This window comes from Carcharhinus amblyrhynchos, chromosome 24 (genome assembly GCF_965287045.1).
Source record: "Carcharhinus amblyrhynchos chromosome 24, sCarAmb.v2.hapA, whole genome shotgun sequence".
NCBI lineage: Eukaryota > Metazoa > Chordata > Chondrichthyes > Carcharhiniformes > Carcharhinidae > Carcharhinus > Carcharhinus amblyrhynchos.
This window is the reverse complement of record NC_137347.1, coordinates 29,475,847-29,497,020: the sequence shown is the minus strand read 5'-3', so window position 1 is coordinate 29,497,020 and position 21,174 is coordinate 29,475,847. Positions and strand designations below refer to the sequence as shown.

General features: G+C 44.6%; 1 protein-coding gene and 1 pseudogene across 1 annotated transcript in view; both read right to left on the bottom strand.

Annotated features, from left to right (window-relative positions):
- Positions 1 to 21,174, bottom strand: part of LOC145357741 (exostosin-1-like) — a 257,169-nt gene that overhangs the window by 215,121 nt on the left and 20,874 nt on the right. The gene's annotated exons all lie outside the window — the stretch shown is intronic.
- On the bottom strand, positions 414 to 544 carry LOC145358081 (U1 spliceosomal RNA; annotated as a pseudogene).

Genomic DNA, 21,174 nt, shown 5'->3' with positions numbered 1-21,174 from the left:
AAGATTTCCTAAAATGAATTTAGGACTCCTTCGCAAGCAGCGTGTTTGTACAAGGGGAGGGACGTTGTTAGAACTAAAGGTGAGTCATGATATGTTAAACATGGGTGGACATCTTTGAATTGCAGACTACAATAATGACAGAGCTTCGATTCCAACTGAAAGGGGCAAAGTTAGCACAAAAACACGGGCACCACGTTAAAATTGGTAGATTTTAAAGAGGAGCGAGTTAACCACGGTGAGTCAAGGAAAACAAAACTGGGGTCAACAATGAGTTATTTTTCAAAAGGAGATTGGAAAATTGCAGATTTAATATCTACCATTAGAAAGGGAGACTGTTTCAAGTTTCTAAACACTGCTAGTGAAGAAAGAGATTAGATGCGAAGTAACATTTAAGAAGCAAGCATATGGAGCCTGCAAATTTTACAGTCGAGTATCCCACATTGGGGAACATCGCAGGCGTCAGCACACCCAAAGTGCAGTGGGCTAGTCTCGTCCTGGGCGAACTACCTGCATAATCACAGTTACACCCCTGCCAGGTAAGTATACAATAAAAATACGAGAGAGTATACAATAATAAAGGGAAGAGGTGAAGAAAGGATCAGGAAATCAGCAAAAGATGATGATGGTGAGCAAATGTCAAACAATATTAAAAAGATCAGTGAAATATTGTACGATTCTAATAGTAAATGAGAGGTGGAGCTGTGAGATGCAGAGTGAAATACATGGATTTCTGTTTTAAGGGGCATTAAAAGAACTTGCACTGTTAGAGTAACATACAGGAATTCAACGCTTGTCAAAGCACATTACAGCCAATGGGAGGGAGAGAACATGAGTTAGAGAAAGCATGCGGCAAAAAGATGTGCAAAAGGCAGAAGCAGAATGCGAGAGCATGCAGTAAAGAGAGACGGAGAGATGGAGCATGTGACAGAGAGAGAGAGAACAGGAGAGGGAGAGACAAGTGTGAGGCAGGGAGCTTGAGGTAGAGACAGAGGGAGCATGAAGCAGAGATAGAGGGGGAGCACAAGGCAGAGGAATAGCACATGAGACAGAGCAAAGCGTGCGAGGCAGAGAGAGAGAGAGAAAATTGCAACATTCCTCCCTCAACTAGCAGCAGTAAAGGCAGATTAACAGGTTATTTGTCTAATTGCTGTTTGTGGGGTTTAGCTCTGCAGCCAACAGCTGCCAAATATGCTTACGCACTGAATTGAATTGGAATGGCTGCAGTGCGAGAGGTGCAATCCTTTAGATGCGATATTAAATTGGAGATCCATCTGTCCTCGAGTGGATGTAAAGGTTCAGGACACTGTTTCAAAGAAGGGTTGATGGGTAATCCAGAGTCCAGACCAATTTTCATTCTCCAATCAATATCCCAAAAGAAATAGATGACCTGGTCACTTATCTCATTGCTCCTGGCTTTATACACTTCTCCTACATGACAAACATTTCAAAAGCATTTCATAGAATCATAGAAATCATTGAAACCTTAGTGCAGGAAGAGGCCATTCAGCCCATCAAGTCTGCACCAACCACAATCCCACCCAGGCCCCACTCCTCATCCCTACACATTTACCACTAATCCCTCTAAACTACGCATCTCAGGATACTAAGGGGCAATTTTAGCATGGCCAATCAACCTAACTTGCACATCTTTGGACTTTGGGAGGAAACCAGAGCACCCGGAGGAAACCCACACAGACACGAGGAGAATGCGCAAACTCCACACAGACGGTGCCCCATGCCGGGAATCGAACCCACGTCGCTGGAGGTGTGAAGCAGCGGTGCTAACCACTGTGCTACCATGCCGCCCCTAAGGCGAACAATTTCATCGATTGAAAATGCTTTGGTTTGTCCAGCAGTTGCAAAGGAAAAAAAAATATATATATACACATGCAAGTCTTTCTTCACCCACAGAGGAGACCATCACTTCTTCATTCATGCGAACTTTTCAACTGCTCTAATCCTCTTCCTTGCATCCTTTGGATGGATGAATATGAAAGGATGCAAAGAAAAGGAAGAAAAAGAAATCAATAAGGCTAGTCAGTCTGAAAATGCTGACACTATTGAAACTTTAAATACAGTCAGTGATTTCCCCATGTGGCTGTGGTAACCCCCAGACTTGTATGGGGAAGTCACTCAGTTCATCAATCAACCACATTTCGTGTGTGCACCAGTCTGTGGACAAGGGTGATCACGTGCTGGACTATAGTAGAGGCTTGCATATGGAACAGATAGATAACTAGCCTCCAAATATGGAAGAAACATCTATTGTCCAACTATGTAGAATTAATCAATATAATGACGTTTGATTCTCTCTGCCTTTGTTTGCACATTGGATTTCATAGTATCCTACAGTGCAGAAGGAGGCTATTCGCCCCATTGAGTCTGCAACAATCACAATCCTGCTCAGGACCTATCTCCATAACCTCGTGCTAGTCTCCCTGATACTAAGGGGCAATTTAGCATGACCAATTCACCTAACCAGCACATCTTTCAGAATGTGGGAGGAAACTGGAGCACCCAGAGGAAACCTATGCAGACACGGGGAGAATGTGCAGACTCCACACAGTCAGTGACCCAAGCCAGGAATCGAATATGGGTCCCCAGCGCTGTGAGATAGCAATGCAAACCACTATGCCATCACAGGCCGCCCAATTATTTTTGTAAAATCCTCATCCCTGTATCTACGACAATACTTCAATGTCTTCTTCCTGCCTGATCTCTGGTACCCTATCTAATCTCATACCTCCTGACCCGTCCATCTGATCACAGATACACACGTGCAGACACATACACGTAGACACACACACTCACGTAGACACACACACACACACACTCTCACGTAGACACACACACACACACACTCACGTAGACACACACACACACACACTCACGTAGACACACACACACACACACTCACGTAGACACACACACACACACACACTCACGTAGACACACACACACACACACTCACGTAGACACACACACACACACACTCACGTAGACACACACACACACTCACGTAGACACACACACACACACACACGTAGACACACACACACACACACACTCACGTAGACACACACACACACACACTCACGTAGACACACACACACACACACTCACGTAGACACACACACACACACACACTCACGTAGACACACACACACACACACTCACGTAGACACACACACACACACACTCACGTAGACACACACACACACTCACGTAGACACACACACACACTCACGTAGACACACACACACTCACACTCACGTAGACACACACACACACTCACGTAGACACACACACACTCACGTAGACACACACACACTCACGTAGACACACACACACTCACGTAGACACACACACACACACACTCACGTAGACACACACACACACTCACGTAGACACACACACACTCACGTAGACACACACACACACTCACGTAGACACACACACACTCACGTAGACACACACACACTCACGTAGACACACACACACTCACGTAGACACACACACACACACACTCACGTAGACACACACACACACACACTCACGTAGACACACACACACACACACTCACGTAGACACACACACACACACACTCACGTAGACACACACACACACACACTCACGTAGACACACACACACACACACACTCACGTAGACACACACACACACACACTCACGTAGACACACACACACACACACACACGTAGACACACACACACACACGTAGACACACACACACACACACTCACGTAGACACACACACACACTCACGTAGACACACACACACTCACGTAGACACACACACACACACACTCACGTAGACACACACACACACTCACGTAGACACACACACACACTCACGTAGACACACACACACACACACTCACGTAGACACACACACACACACACTCACGTAGACACACACACACACTCACGTAGACACACACACACTCACGTAGACACACACACACACACACTCACGTAGACACACACACACACACACTCACGTAGACACACACACACACACACACTCACGTAGACACACACACACACACACTCACGTAGACACACACACACACACACTCACGTAGACACACACACACACACACTCACGTAGACACACACACACACTCACGTAGACACACACACACACACGTAGACACACACACACACACACTCACGTAGACACACACACACACACACTCACGTAGACACACACACACACACACTCACGTAGACACACACACACACACACTCACGTAGACACACACACACACACACTCACGTAGACACACACACACTCACGTAGACACACACACACTCACGTAGACACACACACACTCACGTAGACACACACACACTCACGTAGACACACACACAAGATGCAAGAAGCCAATGAACAATTACTTATCACTTACATATCAGGTTCCCTAACCAGTTGCCCCAGTACAGATTGCTTTCTGTCACAAATTGACATAGCTAAACAGGAGCAACCCAGCCCTAATCAGTCCTCCCAACCACTGAGCAGAACTTATTCAATCGCACATTTTGTTGTGGATTAGCAGTAGCTGGGGTTTTCTGGAGCAGAAGCGAGTAATTCTCGCATCTTCTGTCTTCGTGAGATTGGAAAGATCATGGATCATCTGTGTCTAAATGACTTTTACTTATGCAATGCTGGGCACCAATCTTTCTGACCAACCAAGTATAGTAAATCAAATTAACAAAGGGATAAATTAAAATGGGCAGTTCCCAAAAGGAGGGGAATCGCCCAAAACAAAGTGGAAAGGAAACTTAAAACATCAAATCAAATGTGATTAAAAGGATCAATAATGCACCCTTGTTCCTGCGGTGCCGAGTGGGCACAAAAGGCGATAACGGTGTCCTCGGACACCACAATCTCCCTCTCCAGGGACACTCAGCTGCAATGCCTCAATGCCACTTTTCCCAACACTAATTCCATATCCCTTGATGCCATTAATATCTAGCAATCTATCGATCCTTGTCTTGAACGTACTCAGTCTTCATAGCCCTCTGGGTAGAGAGTTCCAAAGAGTCACTACCCTCTGAGTGAAGAAACTCCTTGTCATCTCAGGGACGGGCAGACAGTCAGCTCGGATGACCCCCTCGGTCGCCCACTGGATCCGTTTATGGCAAGTTTTGCCAAGCCCAGGAGCAAGTTCACGAGGAGGTCCTCCACCTTCCCTGCCCCTCTCTGCACCAGGTGTCTGTAGATCAGGAGTGTGGGACTGAAGTGCAAACAAAACAACAAAAAATTTTTGAGTAAACTGAAAAGGGAGTGCAGTCAAAATGCTTCCTCCTCCTGCCTCACAAAATTCAATAAATCTGTTCTGACATTTTCAATTGATCCCCAAGCCTCAACACAGCCATTTAGGCTGCGGGTAAAGTTCTAGATTTCCACGACTCTGTCTAAAGTATCCCACACAAACTCAGAACGTCCGTGTTCTAATATGTTTCATTCTGGATTCTCCTGGCAGTCATTTTTTTTTCTCAATCTATCTAATCAACTGCTTTACACATGATTCTTTACCTCACAAGGCCTCATTCCAGTCCTTGACAGCTTCAATTGGATAACAAGCCCAATATTAGCAATTCTCCAACTCAAGGGTTGGTGAAAACATATTAGCTTCTTCCTTTTTACATTCCCTAATGAGATTGACTCTCTTGGAAAAAGAACAAAATTGGTGCCAAGAACATGAGATGATCAGCTTGGTTTAATGATTAATGTCACCTAATGCTCAAACCTCTGTCACCTTGGCCCTGGGTCTCTCAGCAGACAGCTCACGTAGTGCCTTTAACATCGTAAACAGCAGTGTGAACAAACAACATTTGATACTGAGCCAGTAAAGTAATTCTAGGTCAAATGCCCAAAGGCTTAGTCAAAAAGTGGCTTGAAGGAAGAGAAAGAGTTGGAGAGGAGAGATTTAGGCAGGGAATTCTAGAGCTTAGTGCCTGGGCTGCCAAAGAAACGCCAGCCAATGGTGAGTTGTTGAAAAATCAAGAAATGCACAACAAGCAAGAATCGAGAGAGGCACAAAGAGTTGGAGAAGGCAAGAGAGATGAACAATGAGTAGCAGATCGCTGCATGACTTCATTCAGCTGCATACAGGCCTTAGAGGTTTTCAGCCAATTTATTCCTTCATAGCTAAAAGCAGCTCAGTTGAGTTGAGCTTTACATAAGTTGTATACTGAGGGAGAAATTAGCATAGCCAATGCACCTAACTAGCATGTCTTTCAGACTGTGGGAGGAAACAGGAGCACCAAAGGAAACTCACGCAGACACGGTGACACTGTGCAGCTTCCGCACAGTGACCCAAGCCGGGAAGCAAACCCAGGTCCCTCGCGCTGTGAGGCAGCAGTGCTAACCACTGTGCCATCATAAAAATGCTAACAATTCATGCATTTTAAGCTCATGTTTTCCCCCAACTTTGTCAAGAGGTGGTATTTTTGTGTCTGCACATTAATGGCATTGTGCGCATGACCCAAACCAGTTCTCCTCTTTCATGCAGAAATGCTATTGTAAGCTCTTCAGAGGTTAGTGTTTTATCCGAAGCTGAAGGAGATTATAGGAGCTACAAATTTACTAATGTGGTCTGATTATGATGCACTGTCGTTTTAGATATTGCTTATGGTTGAGAACTGTCCAAGAGGGTCAGAGAGAGCCTGCGATTCATATTCCTTTGAAGCTTTTGGACAACTCTTTTCCACAATGCCATTAATGTGTGAACACAAAAATATCACCTTTTCACACAAAATGGGGAAGAAACATGAGCTCAAAATGCATGAACTGTTAATATTTTTAATGGTGACATGGTAGCACAGTAGTTAGCACTGCTGTCTCACAGCATCAGGGACCCTGGTTCAATTCCCTCCTTGGGTCACTGACTGTGTGAAGTCTGCACATTCTCCCTGTGACCACATGGGTTTCCTCCAGGTGCTCTGGTTTGCTCCCACAGTCTGAAAGATGTGCTAGTTAGGTGAATTGGCTATGCTAAATTCTCCCTCAGTGTACCTGAAGAGGCACTGGAGTGTGGCGACTTGGAGATTTTCATAGTAACTTCATGCAATGTTAATGCAAGCCGACTTGTGATACTAATAAATAAAATTTAAAAGGGAGGGATAATTTCAACTTCACGCACCCCGCCATATGCCAGGGAAGTGGGTGGGGGAGGGGAAATGCAGGATAAGTAAAATGGAGAATAGCATATAGACACTGCTCTACTCTGATCTGACAGACTGACTATGTACAATCAGAGATTATTTTAACAGCAAGAAAACTGGCAATGACACATTTAAGAACAAGGATGGTCAGTTTCCTGCTCCAAAAAAAAATCAAGGGACCATTTGAGCTTATGACCATCCAACAGCGCGAGTCAAATTCTTAAAAAAAAAATGAATTCTCAAACTGTCAGCACAATTTCATAATAGCCTCTGGATCACTCTCCAGTAAGATAAGCCTACATGGCTTTACCCCTCCATTCAAATATACCACTTTCTCCACATTGCTCTCTGGCCAATTGCAAAATCTCACTGACTGTCCTGGCTAGAGACAATACACATCTCTGTAACCTGTGCTTAATACTCTCTCCATTCACATTGTCTGTACTTTTAACAATTGATTACCTGTAAAGACTCACGTTCCAACTATTATCTTGTAAATTGAGATTGTGTCTTTATATGCCCTGTTTGTGAACAGAACTCTCATTCACCTGCAGAAGGAGCAGCACTCTGAAAGCTTGTGGCTTGTGCTAACAAATAAGTCTGTTGGACTTTAACCTGGTGTTGTGAGACTTCTTGCAATGTAACGCATACAAGCAACTGGCACAAATGTGCAGTTCACCAACACTGACGTATAACATTTCGATCTTAAACTTAGTCAGCCATGGTTCACCTCTATGTCAGGAAGTCAGGGGTTCAAGCTCCACACTAGATATTTTGTCATAAAATCTTTGCTCACACTCCCACTGCAGCACTGAAGGAGTGCTGCACTGTTGGAGGCGTCATCTTTCAGAAAACAAAGCCCAGCTAGCCCTCTCATGGGAAATGTAAGAGATCCCCTTGCACTACTTGAGGAAGGGCAAGTGCATCCTTCCTGGTGTCTTGCTTGTGGGAGCTTGCTGTGCATAAATTGGCCAGCGTGTTTCTCACATCACAAGAATGAGTCCACTTCAAACAGTCCTCCATTGGTTTCAAAGTGCTTTTGGACATTCTGATATCGTAAAAAGTGCTGTGTAAACCCACATCTGTCTTCACAGTGAAGAAGTAACAAGACAGGTTTTTAGTGGGCCACTTTTGATACACGTGTAAAAGTCTAAAAAGTGCTTTTGTACATCTCTCAGAAACACTATATAGTGTTCTTCACATAAATGTGCAGCCATAGAAGCCATTTTGGACAGCAAGGACACATAAATAATAATGAAATGAGGGGCCAATAAATTGCATTTCTGAAAATGAATGCCAGTTTCACATTCTTCCAAATGAGACGTTAAACCAAGGTCGATACTCCCAGGATGGTACTGAGGCAACAACGCAACATCATTTAGATAATTTGTCAAACTGCCCTCTGGGATGGGTGTAAAGGATCCCATTCTATTCTGCCAGGGGGACCTTGACCAAAAGTTATTCTTTAACCAACATCACATCTGGAAACTGTGTCCAAATCAGGTGCTGCGTTTCCTACATTACAACAGTGATTTGTCTTCAAAGATAGTTCATGAGCTGCAAAACACAAGAGGACATCCTGAGGACATGAAAGGTGCTCTGTAATTGTAACTTTCTTCAGATTTCAGTATTGTCCCTTTACCTCTACTTTTTTTTTCATTTGTGGAACATGGGAGTCACTGGCTGGCTAGCATCTTATAGGATCACAGAAACCCTACAGTGCAGGAAGAGGCCATTTGGCCCATCAAGTCCTCCATTGGTCCATCCCTAGTTGTCCTTGGAGGGCAGTTGAGAGTTAACCACATTGCTGTGGCTCTGGAGTCACATGTAGGCCAGACGAGGTAAGGACAGCAGATTTCCTTCCCTAAAAGGACATTAGTGAACCAGATGGGTTTTTCCTGACAATGCTTTCATGGTCATCAGTAGATTCTTAATTCCAGATATTTTTTATTGAATTCACATTCCACCATCTGCTGTGGCAGGATTCAAACCCGGGTCCCTGGGACATTAGCTGAGTTTCTGGATTAATAGCCTAGCGATAATACCACTAGGCCATCGCATCTACCTGTGGTAAGGAAGGACAGCGATATTTAGCGCAATCAGAATATGAGGGAGTAGTTCTTTAAAAGCTTTCTAAACTTAGAACAATTTCAGTAACTGAGATTAAAGGGAGGGAAAGAAGATTTTTTTTCTTTTCTGAAGTTTGCTATTTCCAGGAGAGATGCATGAAATTTGCATATTAACACAGATAATAAAATAAGATCAAAATAAAATGCAAATTCATGCTAATCTTCCATCTGCAACGCAGTTGGCAATAGGTTGTCTGGTTAAAGCAGTTCTCAGGAGGAAAGTTAAGAAGAGACTCAGATTGGAGAGGAGATTGTCAATGCCTGAAGAATGCTGGGCTAACACTGGGCAATAGATGATCAAAAGCCAAATATTGCAGCAGTCTGAAATGTACAAAGGAAATGCAGCAACTACTCAGCAGGCCTGGCCGCATATATGGGGAGAGAAACCAAGGTAATTTTTTGGGTAAATGATCTCTGGTCAAATAATGAAAAGCGGCCATGACTGTTTTCTCGTCAAAAGGAGACCACAGAGCAATTTTAATTTTTGTAATTCACAGGTCATTCTGCATTTTTAGGAAGCAATAGTATGACTCCTTTGCTATACTATTCCAATTCTCCATGCACCTTGTTATTCTATAATCATAGAAACACTACAATGCAAAAGGAGGCCATTTGTCCCATTGAGTCTGCACCAACAATAATCCCACCCAGACCCTGTCCCCCAGCACCTCACATATTTGCTCCGCTAATCCCTCGAACCAATGCATCCCAGGACACTAAGGGGCAATTTACCATGACCAATCAACCTAACCCTGCACATCTTTGGACTGTGGGAGGAAACTGGAGCGCCCAGAGGAAACCCACGCAAACATGGGGAGAATGTGCAAAGTCCGCACAGATGGTAACCCAAACCCAGAATCAAACCCAGGTCCCTAGAGCTATGAGGCAGCAGTGCTAACCATTGTGCTGCCCCATAATATACCAGGAATCGTTAGTTTTCTTTTTACATTTTCCCCCGTGTCTGCGTGCATTTCCTCCAGATGATCTGGTTTCTTCTCACTGTCTGAAAGACATGCTGGTTAGATGCATTGACCATGCTAAATTCTCCCTCAGTGTACCTGAACAGGCGCTGGAGTGCGGCGATTAGGGGATTTTTATAGTAACTTCATTGCTAATGCAAGCGTTAATGTAAGCCTACTTATGACAATAATAAACAAACTTTAAGCTTTATTTTTCCCATCTCCCTCCTGGAGACTTCTAGAGGCTTTTCAGCCCTGGGAGGATGCTGTATTAGAGTCTAATCCTGTCTTTACACGAAATTCAAATGCACACACTTTCAGGTAGTCATCATTAGACACCTGAAAATTGTGCCATCTTTGGATAATTTAGAAGACTGCAGCATTTCAAGAAGGCAGCTCATCACCACTTTCTCAAGGGCAACTAGGAATGAGCAATAAATGCTGGCCAGCCAGCGAAGCCCATCTCCCATGATTGATTTCCCTCCCCAAACCAACCCTCTAAGAAAGAATTTGTATTTATGAGCACTGGACACCCCAAGGCACCTTGCTGGCGATTAATTAATGGTTGAAGTGTAATCACTGTTGCAAGGTAAGAAATGCAGCAGCCTATTTGCACGCAAGATGCCCTAAGCAGCAGTATAATAATGGTTACTATCTGTACTTGCATACTGGTTAAAGGATCAATATTGGCCAAGACACCATTTGATTTATTGTCACATGTATTAGTATACAGTGAAAAATATTGTTTGTTGAGCACTCTACAGACAAAGCAAAGCATATAAAGCAAAGGAAAGGAGACAGCACAGAATGCAGTGTTACAGTCATAGCTGGGGCGTAGAGAAAGATCAACTTAATATAAGGCAGGTCCATTCAGAAATCTGATGCCTTCTTGAAATGCTGCAGTCTTCTAAATTATCCAAAGATGACACACTTTCAGGTGTCTAATGATGACTACCTGAAAGTGTGTGCATTTGAATTTCGTGTAAAGACAGGATTAGACTCTAATGCAGCATCCTCCCAGGGCTGAAAAGCCTCTAAAAGTCTCCGGGAGGGAAATGGGAAAAATAAAGCTTAAAGTTTGTTTATTATTGTCACAAGTATGCTTACGTTAACGCTTGTATTAGCAATGAAGTTACTGTGAAAATCCCCTAATCGCCACACTCCAGCGCCTATTCGGGTACACTGAGGGAGAATTTAGCATGGTCAGTGCACCTAACCAGCATGTCTTTCAGACAGTGAGAAGAAGCTGTTCTCAAATTGGTTGGTACATGGTCTCAGACTTTAGTATCTTTTTCCTGATGGAAGAAGTTGGATGAGAGTATGTTTGGTGTGCATTGATCCTTGATTATGCTGGTGCTTTTCCAAGGAAGAGAAGACAGTCAATGGATAAGGGGCTGGTTTGTGTGATGGACTGAGCTATGTTCACAACACCAGTGAGTAGTTGGGGGTTGCTGAGAGGTGGGTGGGGGGAACTCCTCTGTCCTTTATCAAAATAATGCCATAGCATCGTCTACACCCACCTGAGGGGAGAAATCCAACCCTCACCGAGAATTAATGCTTCAGCCAATGCAGCACTCAGTATTGCACTGGGAGCATCAGCCTAGATTTTTGCAAAGTCTCTTGAGTGACTCTCAAATTCACATCCTTCCGTCATACAGCCAGGAGCGTTACCCACTGAGCCACAGCTGACAAGTACCTAACTACCTGTGACCCATACTAGTAGTCATTGTAAATAAAAGATTCTCCCTCAGGTGGTGCACACATTTACAAAGCACCAGTTTTCAAACCTCTCAGTCACTCTCCAGTAAACCAGTGATACCTCAGGCATTCCCAAATCAGGGTCGCTGTGTGCAGACTATCAAACTCTACTAACCTTGAGAAAGAAAAATGAGTCACACCTTCAAAAACTAAATGGAATGCCAGCAATCAGAAGAAGTCATTTAATCTTTTATTGATCGCAGGCTTCACATGGCTACGGTTTCAGTCAGACTGATGAAGGCTGACATACGTTTAACCCTGCGTCAACCAGGGCCCTTCAATGAGCTGTTCTGCTCCAGACTTGAAGCAGCTATATCTCAATCCATCAGTTGATGACATTGCACTCGATAGCACACAGTCCTTCCTCTGCACAGTTTGAGAGTTCTAAAGTGCACAGAATGGAACCAGTCAATTGAGTGGCTAGTGATTTCTACAAGTACATAATGAAGTATGAGTATTAATTTTCATTTTGCTGTCTATGAATCCTTTTGGTGACTCTATCTTTTTAAGTCTGGGCATTGTGATGGTACTAAGTTTATTTATTAGTAAGGCTTACATTAACACTGCAATAAAGTTAGGGTGAAATTCCCCTAGTCGCCACAGTCAGGCACCTGCACCCGGATGAAACCCATGCAGACATGGGGAGAATGTCCAAACTCTGCACGGACAGTGACCCAAGCCAGGAATCGAACCCAGGTCCCTGGCGCTGTGAAGCAGCAGTGCTAACCACTGTGCCACCCCACCGTACTGTCCTTTTAAGAAATTTATTTTAACCAGGTACCTTGCAGGTTTTTTCAAGCAGCTCCGAGCGTTTAATTTTGGCACCATTTTGTCTGTAGCCAGCATCACTGCCATAGCAATATAATGGACATCATGTTCATTCTTAATCTGGTCTATTGCAGTGTTCTGGGGTTTTATGACCCTTTTGGAAATGGTGAAGCATGATTGACAAGTCAGGTGATTTCTGGGGATAGTTTATTTTCTCCCCATAGAAAAGTCCAAGTTTTTAGCTTTGCTTGTCAGTAGTGGCCTGAGGTGGAGAGCAGCAACAATGTTTTTCCCTTCTGGAAATTCTACTGGCTGGGAGTTGCTCTCAAAAGCTGCTGGAGGCAGGCAGTGTCTCTGGGTGGGACTTTCTGGCTGCGCTCACCAGAAAATCTGGCCCAAAGTCAACAGATCTTTGCATAGTCCACCCCTGCCTGTGACGATTCCCGTGGCAGGTGGGGTGGGAAAGTTCACCCTCTGTCTCTCTTCCTCTCTCTCCCCCTCCAGAGGCTTTTTGGAAAGATTGAAGACTGGGAAGCCTCAGAGATTTGTTCCAACTTTCAAAGGAGCAATTCACAGCAGGTGTTAAAAAGCTGAAAAGCCAGCATCTCGTGAGCATACTTGTTTTTTTGCGCAAAGTCCGGAAGGAGCTGAATGTTTGTGGGATGTTGTTTGACTTGGGATATGATAAATAGCTAGCTGTTAAGGTCTATACTAACAAAGAACAAAGAACAAAGATACTATACTGTATCATGTTCAATTCTTGTAATTGGTAAATCTTATTATTGTATTTTAACTGTGATCTTAAATAAACTTCTTTGATAAAAGCTTCCAAGTGGGTCACTTAAATCATACCTGGAGTTAAAAAAAAAAACCTTACGCTCACCCGTGCCAAATTCAGATGTAAAACTTAGGGTCTAGGCTATCTTCATAAAACACCTTGGAGTTTCAGGCCTGGGTCTTAACAGCATTTAGCTTTTTTCTTAAGCGCATCTTCAAGCGCACATTACTTTTTCCCTTTGAGGGATAATGGGAGAAATAGCAGAAGGATTTCCAAGCTGATTATCAGCCTGCTGAATCACATTACGAACGCTCTTATCATAGAATCCCTACAGTGCAGAAGGATACCATTCGGCCCATTAAGCTGCACAGACAACAAACCCACCCAACCCATGTCCCCATAACCCCACATATTTACCCTCCAAATCCTCCTAACCTCTACACCTTGGGACATTAAGAGGCAATTTAGCATGGCCAATCAACTTAACTTGGTTGGAATGCATTGCCTGGGAAGGTGGTGGAGGCGGGTTGCCTCACATCCTTTAAAAAATACCCAGATGGCACTTGGCATAAAATTCAAGGTTATGGGCTAAGTGCTGGTAAATCCAGATTAGGTGCTTCTAGTATGTTGGTGCACACTCAATGGGCCGAAGGGCCTCTTCTGCAGTGCGAGATTCTGAGTTTCAGTCATCTCGGCATGCTTCAGCACCTCTGCGCTCACTGGTATACTCGAAAGGTCGAATGGACTCTGTGCAGGGATTCTATGATTGCCTCCCTCTACTGGTCCAAGAACAACCCGATTTTTAAACTCTCATCAGTGTTTTCAGATCTCTCGTGGCCTCAACCCTCATCTCTGTAACCTCCTCCAGCTCCATAACTCCCCAAGATCACACCATTGTTTCAATTCTATTCTCTCGGCATCCCCAATTTTTAATACTTTGCCATTGATGGTTGTGTCTTCACCAAGCTCAGCTTTGAACTCTGAAACTCCCTCCTTAAACCTCTCTACCCTGCAAGACACTCTTTAAAAACTACCAACCTATGAATCAATTGTCCCAATATCTAATGCAGATCTGCATCAAATTTTATGAAATTACTGTGAAAATCCCCTAATCGCCACACTCCAGTGCCTGTTCGGGTACACCGAGGGAGAACTTAACATGGCCAATGCACCTAACCTTTCGGACTGTGGGAGGAAACGGAGCATCCGGGGAACATATGAACATAAGAAATAGGAGCAGGAGTAGGCCATCTAGCCCTTCGAGCCTGCCCCGCCATTCAATAAGATCATGGCTTATCTGTCGTGGCTCAGTTCCACATTCCCGCCCTCTCCCCATAACCCTTAATCCCCTCTCTCATCAAAAACCCATCAACCCGCGTCTTAAAAATATTTAGCGAGGCAGCCTCCACCACTTCAACGGGCAGAGAATTCCAGAGATTCACCACCCTTTGAGTGAAGAAGTTCCTCCTCAACTCCGTTCTAAACTGCCCCCCCTTTATCTTGAGGCTGTGCCCCCTAGTCCTACTGTCCTTTCTGAGTGGGAAGAGTCTCTCCACCTCTATCCTATCCATCCCATTGATCATCTTATACGTCTCAATGAGATCTCCCCTCATTCTTCTAAACTCTAACGAGTACAAGCCTAGCTTATTCAGCCTCTCCTCATAGCTCAACCCCCTCAACTCCGGCATCAGCCTAGTAAACCTCCTCTGCACTCCCTCCAAGGCCAAAATATCCTTGCGTAAGTACGGCGCCCCAAAACTACACACCGTACTCCAGCTGCGGCCTCACCAATGCCCTATACAGCCGCAGCAAGACCTCCCTACTTTTATATTCAATCCCCCTCGTGATGAAACCCACACAGAAACGGGGAGAATGTGCAAACTCCACACGGACAGTGACCCATGCCGGGTATTGAACCCCGGTCCCTGGCGCTGTGAGGCAGCAGTGTTAACCACTGTGCCACGTGCTGCCTATATCAGGATTGTGAAGGCACTAAATAAGTGCAAGTAATTTCCTTGTTGATTAGACAGTGTAGCAGGAGTTTTAATCTGTGTTTAATTAATTCTGTACCTGCGTAGTTCCACATATTGGGACAATGCAGGGACCCTAGTCTGTATCTAGAGAGAGGCCATAACAACTGCCTTATCCATGATGCCCGCATTCTGGGAACAAATTAAAAAGGTGAAAACACAAAAGCAGATAGCCCTGTGATCTCTCCAATTCTGTATAACCAACAGCAGCAAATTTCATTAGAACCAATTTAAATACACTTAAATTGTCTACAGCCCAATTAATAGCTTCCAGATACTGAACTGTTTGTTACCTTGCTGTAAAACCCATTTGGACTTGATGGGCCCTTTACAGAACAAAGCAAGTAAACAAGGTTGTCATTAATCTATGTATTAGCATATTAATGCCTTCCTGCCTCACAATCAACAGTTCATTACTGCCTGTCTCCCACTGCTGTGGAGGATGCTGACAGACTGGATTTCGCATTATGGCAAATTTATTTATCAACAACATTCAAACATACAGATATTCATGTGATTAGAATTATGAACAAAACTCCCCAGTCATCTCACTGTAGCATTCATTTTTATTGCAGAGCTGAGATTTGTCTCTCTTACCGGGTTGCGGTTCCCTCAACAACTAACAACAACTTGCATTTATGTAGCACCGTTAATATAGTAAAATATTCCAAATGCGTTTGTAAACACAATGTGGAGATGCCAGCATTGGACTGGGGTAAACACAGTAAGAAGTCTCACAACACTGGTGGACACACTTGACGAAGGAACACCGTTTCCGAAAGCTTGTAAGATTACAATCAAATAAACTGGTTGGACTCTAACCTGGTGTTGTGAGACTTCTTATTTTGTAAACACAGTCGTGGACAGTTTATGGCTGTTGATTTCTATTTTGTTCACCCAGACGTCTTAAAGCAGAATAGATTCAATTTTTTGTGCAATTATAAAGATCAATGTTTATTTTCCAGTCCTTAGTCCACAAGCTATTAATTTACACACTGACCGTTGGCACTGAACTGTACAGGAAAGCAGCACCTCACTTCACTGACACCATTGTTGTGTAACTGCTGCCCACTGAACCACACCCCCCCAACCGCCCTGCTTATCACCCCGTTCCCCACCACTCACTACCCCCACTCCCAAACTCTCACTTTCAAACTTCCAACCCCATCATCCTTACCCCCCAACTACCTCCCACAAAACGGCCACCCTGCTCCCAACCTCAAACTGCCTCACTCCTGGTATCCTCTGTTTAATTGTATTTCCAGTCTTTTTCCATCTGTTTTATGTTCCCCTTAGCACCAACCTCTGTTTCCCCTTGGTTAGATTGAGCACCGTCCTGCTCAGCATGTCCTTTGATCATCATAATTAAAGCTATCTGGTCATATCTTGATAGCAACAAAATTGTTTGCTATGCTCCCTACGTTCCCTCTTTGTGAACACAACTCCCACTCACCTCATGAAGGGGCAGTGCTCTGAAAGTTTGTGCTGCCAAATAAACCTTTTGGATTTTAACCTGGCGTTGAGAGACTTCTTACTGTGCTTCCCTACATTAGAAAATTGACCATCAAAACATACTCCACAGGCTATGAAGCTCTTTGGGGCATCTCAAAATGGTTAAAGGTGTTATATAATGCAATAGCGTTCTTTCTTTCCCGTACACGGGCAGGACTTTGTTTTTTGGGACAGCGACCCAATTAAATCAACAATGGAATCAAACGGTGTTCAGATCCTGCACGATGCCAGGAGCAGGTACTCGGCAGTGATTGTGCCTAAATTGGCAAATTGTTGGCCAGGGAGCATGATCGCCATCCAATTAAAGATGGCAGGCAAGCTGATTATAGCCAACAGAAGGTCCTCCAGCATGGAAGAAGCTCCAATCTGCCATAGCAGGTAAGGGAGAGTAACGGAGCCTCCTTAGTGATGCACCCTCTCAGCAGTTTTAAAACTTTTGGAGTCACAGTCGCCAGGCCACCATTACAGATAGCACTGGGCAGGTGGGCCTGGTCTGCCATTGGCAGCTGCTGTTCCGTAAAAGCCGGCAGGCCAACTGGAAAATTTCAACCACCCTCTGGTTGAGGTCCTTAACATTTTAGTTAATCACTTAACTAAAATGCTCGTCATGGAACTGACATCCAGCAAAATGGTTTAGGGGTGGGATAATGCCAGCAAATTGTCACATCTACTAGCAGCATAGAATTATATAAGCACCCGCTTCAGTCCTCATCCTCACTTTTGCTCATGGCTTTCCTTTTGCAATGACAGTCTGGAATGCACTGCCTGAGAGAGTGGCACCTCATAATATTCATTCAGGGCTATGGGCCAAGTGTTGGCAGATGGGGTGAGGTGGGAGGTCAGGTGCTCCTAATGTGTCAGTGCAGATTCAATGGACCGAGATGCCTCTCCTGCACTGTACGATTCTACGACCAGGGACAATTTTGAACCATGAAGTTTACCGCACAGGAGGCAGCTATTTGGCCCATCTTATCTGTGCTGTTTCTTAGCCAGACCAATCCCAAATGTAATCCCAGTGTCCAACATGTCTTCATGTGTCTTCCTCTACTGCAAATATTTATCCATTTTCACCCTCCAGCTCCTCCTGATGTCGGCACCACTTGCCCACCCAGCGCAGAGGCAAGGGGCCTTTCTCCATGTCGGCCTTGGCCTACTCTAGTCAATACTTTCTAGGAGGCATTTGAAAAGTCAGTGATTACTCACCCAAGCTGAGCAGAACTAGCTGAATAAAATCCAAAAATGCATTAAGCAGGCTTGTTCCAAAATAAATCTCCTGCTCAACACCTAGCTTCCACTCTCAAAAAAAATACCACATGTAAAACAGGGCAAAACTGAGTGGGATGACTCTTTTGAAGGTCAGTGCTTTAGATCATATCTTTGACACACTGAATCCTAATGTTCAGAATCTGTTAAAAATTTTAGGGTTGTTTTCTTTGGAGGAATAAAATGTTTCCTTATTTCTGAGCATTACAAATGGGAGTCATTCCTTTACATTCTCCACCTACCGTGGCTTATCCTGCACTCCACAACCCTCCCTCCCTGTGGAGGAATATGCAGACATTTCAACTGCGGTGATGAAAAGGACAGATGGTTTGCATTTCTATAGCACCTTTCAGGATTACAGGATCTCTATTTTTTAAAGTAGCCAATGAAATACTGCTGGAGTGTAGTTGCTGTCACAATGTTAGGAGCACCGCAGCAAATTTGCATGCAGCAGGATGGATAAGTGACCGGGACGGCAATTAGGAAGCAGGAGAACTTCCTTAGCCCTTTCCCCACTCGATGAGGAACAGCATAAGATTTGTTGCAGTGCGTGTCTGATAATTATCTGTGCGATACAGACTAAAACTACTCCATTCAATTCTCAATCACGTTCCTCAGCTCTAACCTCAGAACTGCCCTTCAGACCGCACCAAGGTGATATTTTCCCCAATCTGCTTAGTTTCACACATTGGTTATGCCATTACGCAGGTGGTCTGCATTTGCACTCTGATCCCCAGAGGTGAAATGCCAGGGCCTCACCCACCGTGCCACCCAAATGCCCCACAATCATCACTTCCATTTGGTGATACTATTGAGCCCAATGTTGTCCTCACCTGCTGTGTTTAGTTGTATTAGGATCTGGGCAGCACAGTGGGACAGAGGTAAGTGCTGCTGCTACCTCACAGTGCCAGGGACCCGGGTTAAGTACTGGCCTTGGGTGTGTGTAGATTTTGCACATCCTTCCCGTGTATGTCTGGATTTCCTTCGGTTTCCTGCCACACTCCAAAGATGTGAGGTGGGCTGGCCATGGTAAATGCATGCGGTTACATGGATGGGGTGGAAGGGAGGGCATGGGCAAGATGCTCTTTCAGAGAGTTGGTGCTGACTTGATGGGCCAAATCAAGCCCATCGGCGGCACAGTGGTTAGCACTGCTGTCTCACAGTGACAGGGACCTGGGTTAGATTCCTGGCTTGGGTCACTGTGTGGAGTTTGCATGTTCTCATCGTCTCTGTATGAGTTTCCTCCAGGTGCTCCGGTTTCCTCCCAGAGTCTGAAAGACATGCTGGTTAGGTTCATTTACCCGAACAGGCGCCGGAGTTTGGCAACTAGGGGAGTTTCACAGTGACTTCATTGCAGTGTTAATGTAAGACTTACATGTGACTAAGAAATAAACTTTAAAAAATGGCCTCTTTCAGTACTGAAGGGACTCTACCGAAATGATCATGATAACCAATGCCCATCAGTAAATCTTCAAGGTGGGGCATGGAAGGAATGAGTGGGTGGCTGGGGAAGGGGTTGGGACTTGAATTGGAAATTTGAAACAGAGATTGAATCTTGTCAGGTTAAGGATTAAGGAACCTAGGCAGTTAGATGGAGTTAAGATATGGATCTGAATTATTTAATTGCACAAGCTCGAGGTGCTGGGTGGCTTAAACTTGCTCCTACGTTCTTAACCAGGGAGAAGTGGAAATTGCACAGTCCACTGCAATTAAACTTTAAACATATTGCACTGGATAATCTCACTTGGATACAGAAAAAAAGAAAATATATACAGAAGCTTATCACATCTCTCAGATCTTTCAAAATCTACCATACCAACAAATACTATAAAATTCAGCTGTTACGAAGGTCAACAAGGCAGCCATTTTACACACAGTAAAATCCCACAAACAGAAAGATTTGCATTTATTAAACTTCTTTCATGACCCCATTGCCGTAGAGCTGTATAGAATGCCCCAGAGAACTTTTCAAATGTAGGAGCGAATTTAGCAGGACCATTCGCCAAGGGCGCAAATCGCACTGTGGCTGCAAAGTCCTGCATGACGACCAAAACGGGATTCGCTCAGGCGAAATTTCACAATGCAATCTTCCCCTGTCCATGATGTGATCAGGATCGTGACCCGAAAGGGCGTTAACTAGATTAGCATGAATTTAAGTATGTTTTAATGTCATTAAATGGCTTTATGTCATTGTGTTTGGCCATGTTGAAACACCTTCTCCCATCCCACCAAACCAGCAGTGAGACATCATACTGGCGTGAATCACTACTGGGTTTTGAAAACAGAGGTTAGTTTAGACCCTGGGTGGTAAGGAACTTGGTTGGGTAATGTCCTGGGATTGTCCCTGGCACCCTAACACTGCCAACTTAGTGATCCTAACCTGGCAGGGTCAGGTTGGCAGCACCAGGGTAATTCCTCTTATCTGTGTGTTGGGGGGAGGGGGATTTGCTCTCCATGCATTGGTGTGGGTCCTGCAGAAGATTGTGAAGGGGGTTGGGTTTGGAGACTGTGTGTAGCGGGGGCGGAAAAGAGATGGGTCGGGTCATTCTGATGCTTGCGTGATGTTTAAGGGAGGGGGGCATTGGGGCAGTGCTCTAATCTTTGAGTGGTGGGGATAGGTTGCCCTTCTGCATGCAATGGTTGGGGCTGTTGCCCTAGTTCACTGGGGGGCCCAATGTGTGTGTGTGTGTGTGTGTGTGTGTGTGTGTGTGTGTGTGTGTGTGTGTGTGTGTGTTAGGGAGGGATCCCAAGTTCGTGAAGGGGATTTGGGGGGGGGGCGGGGGGGG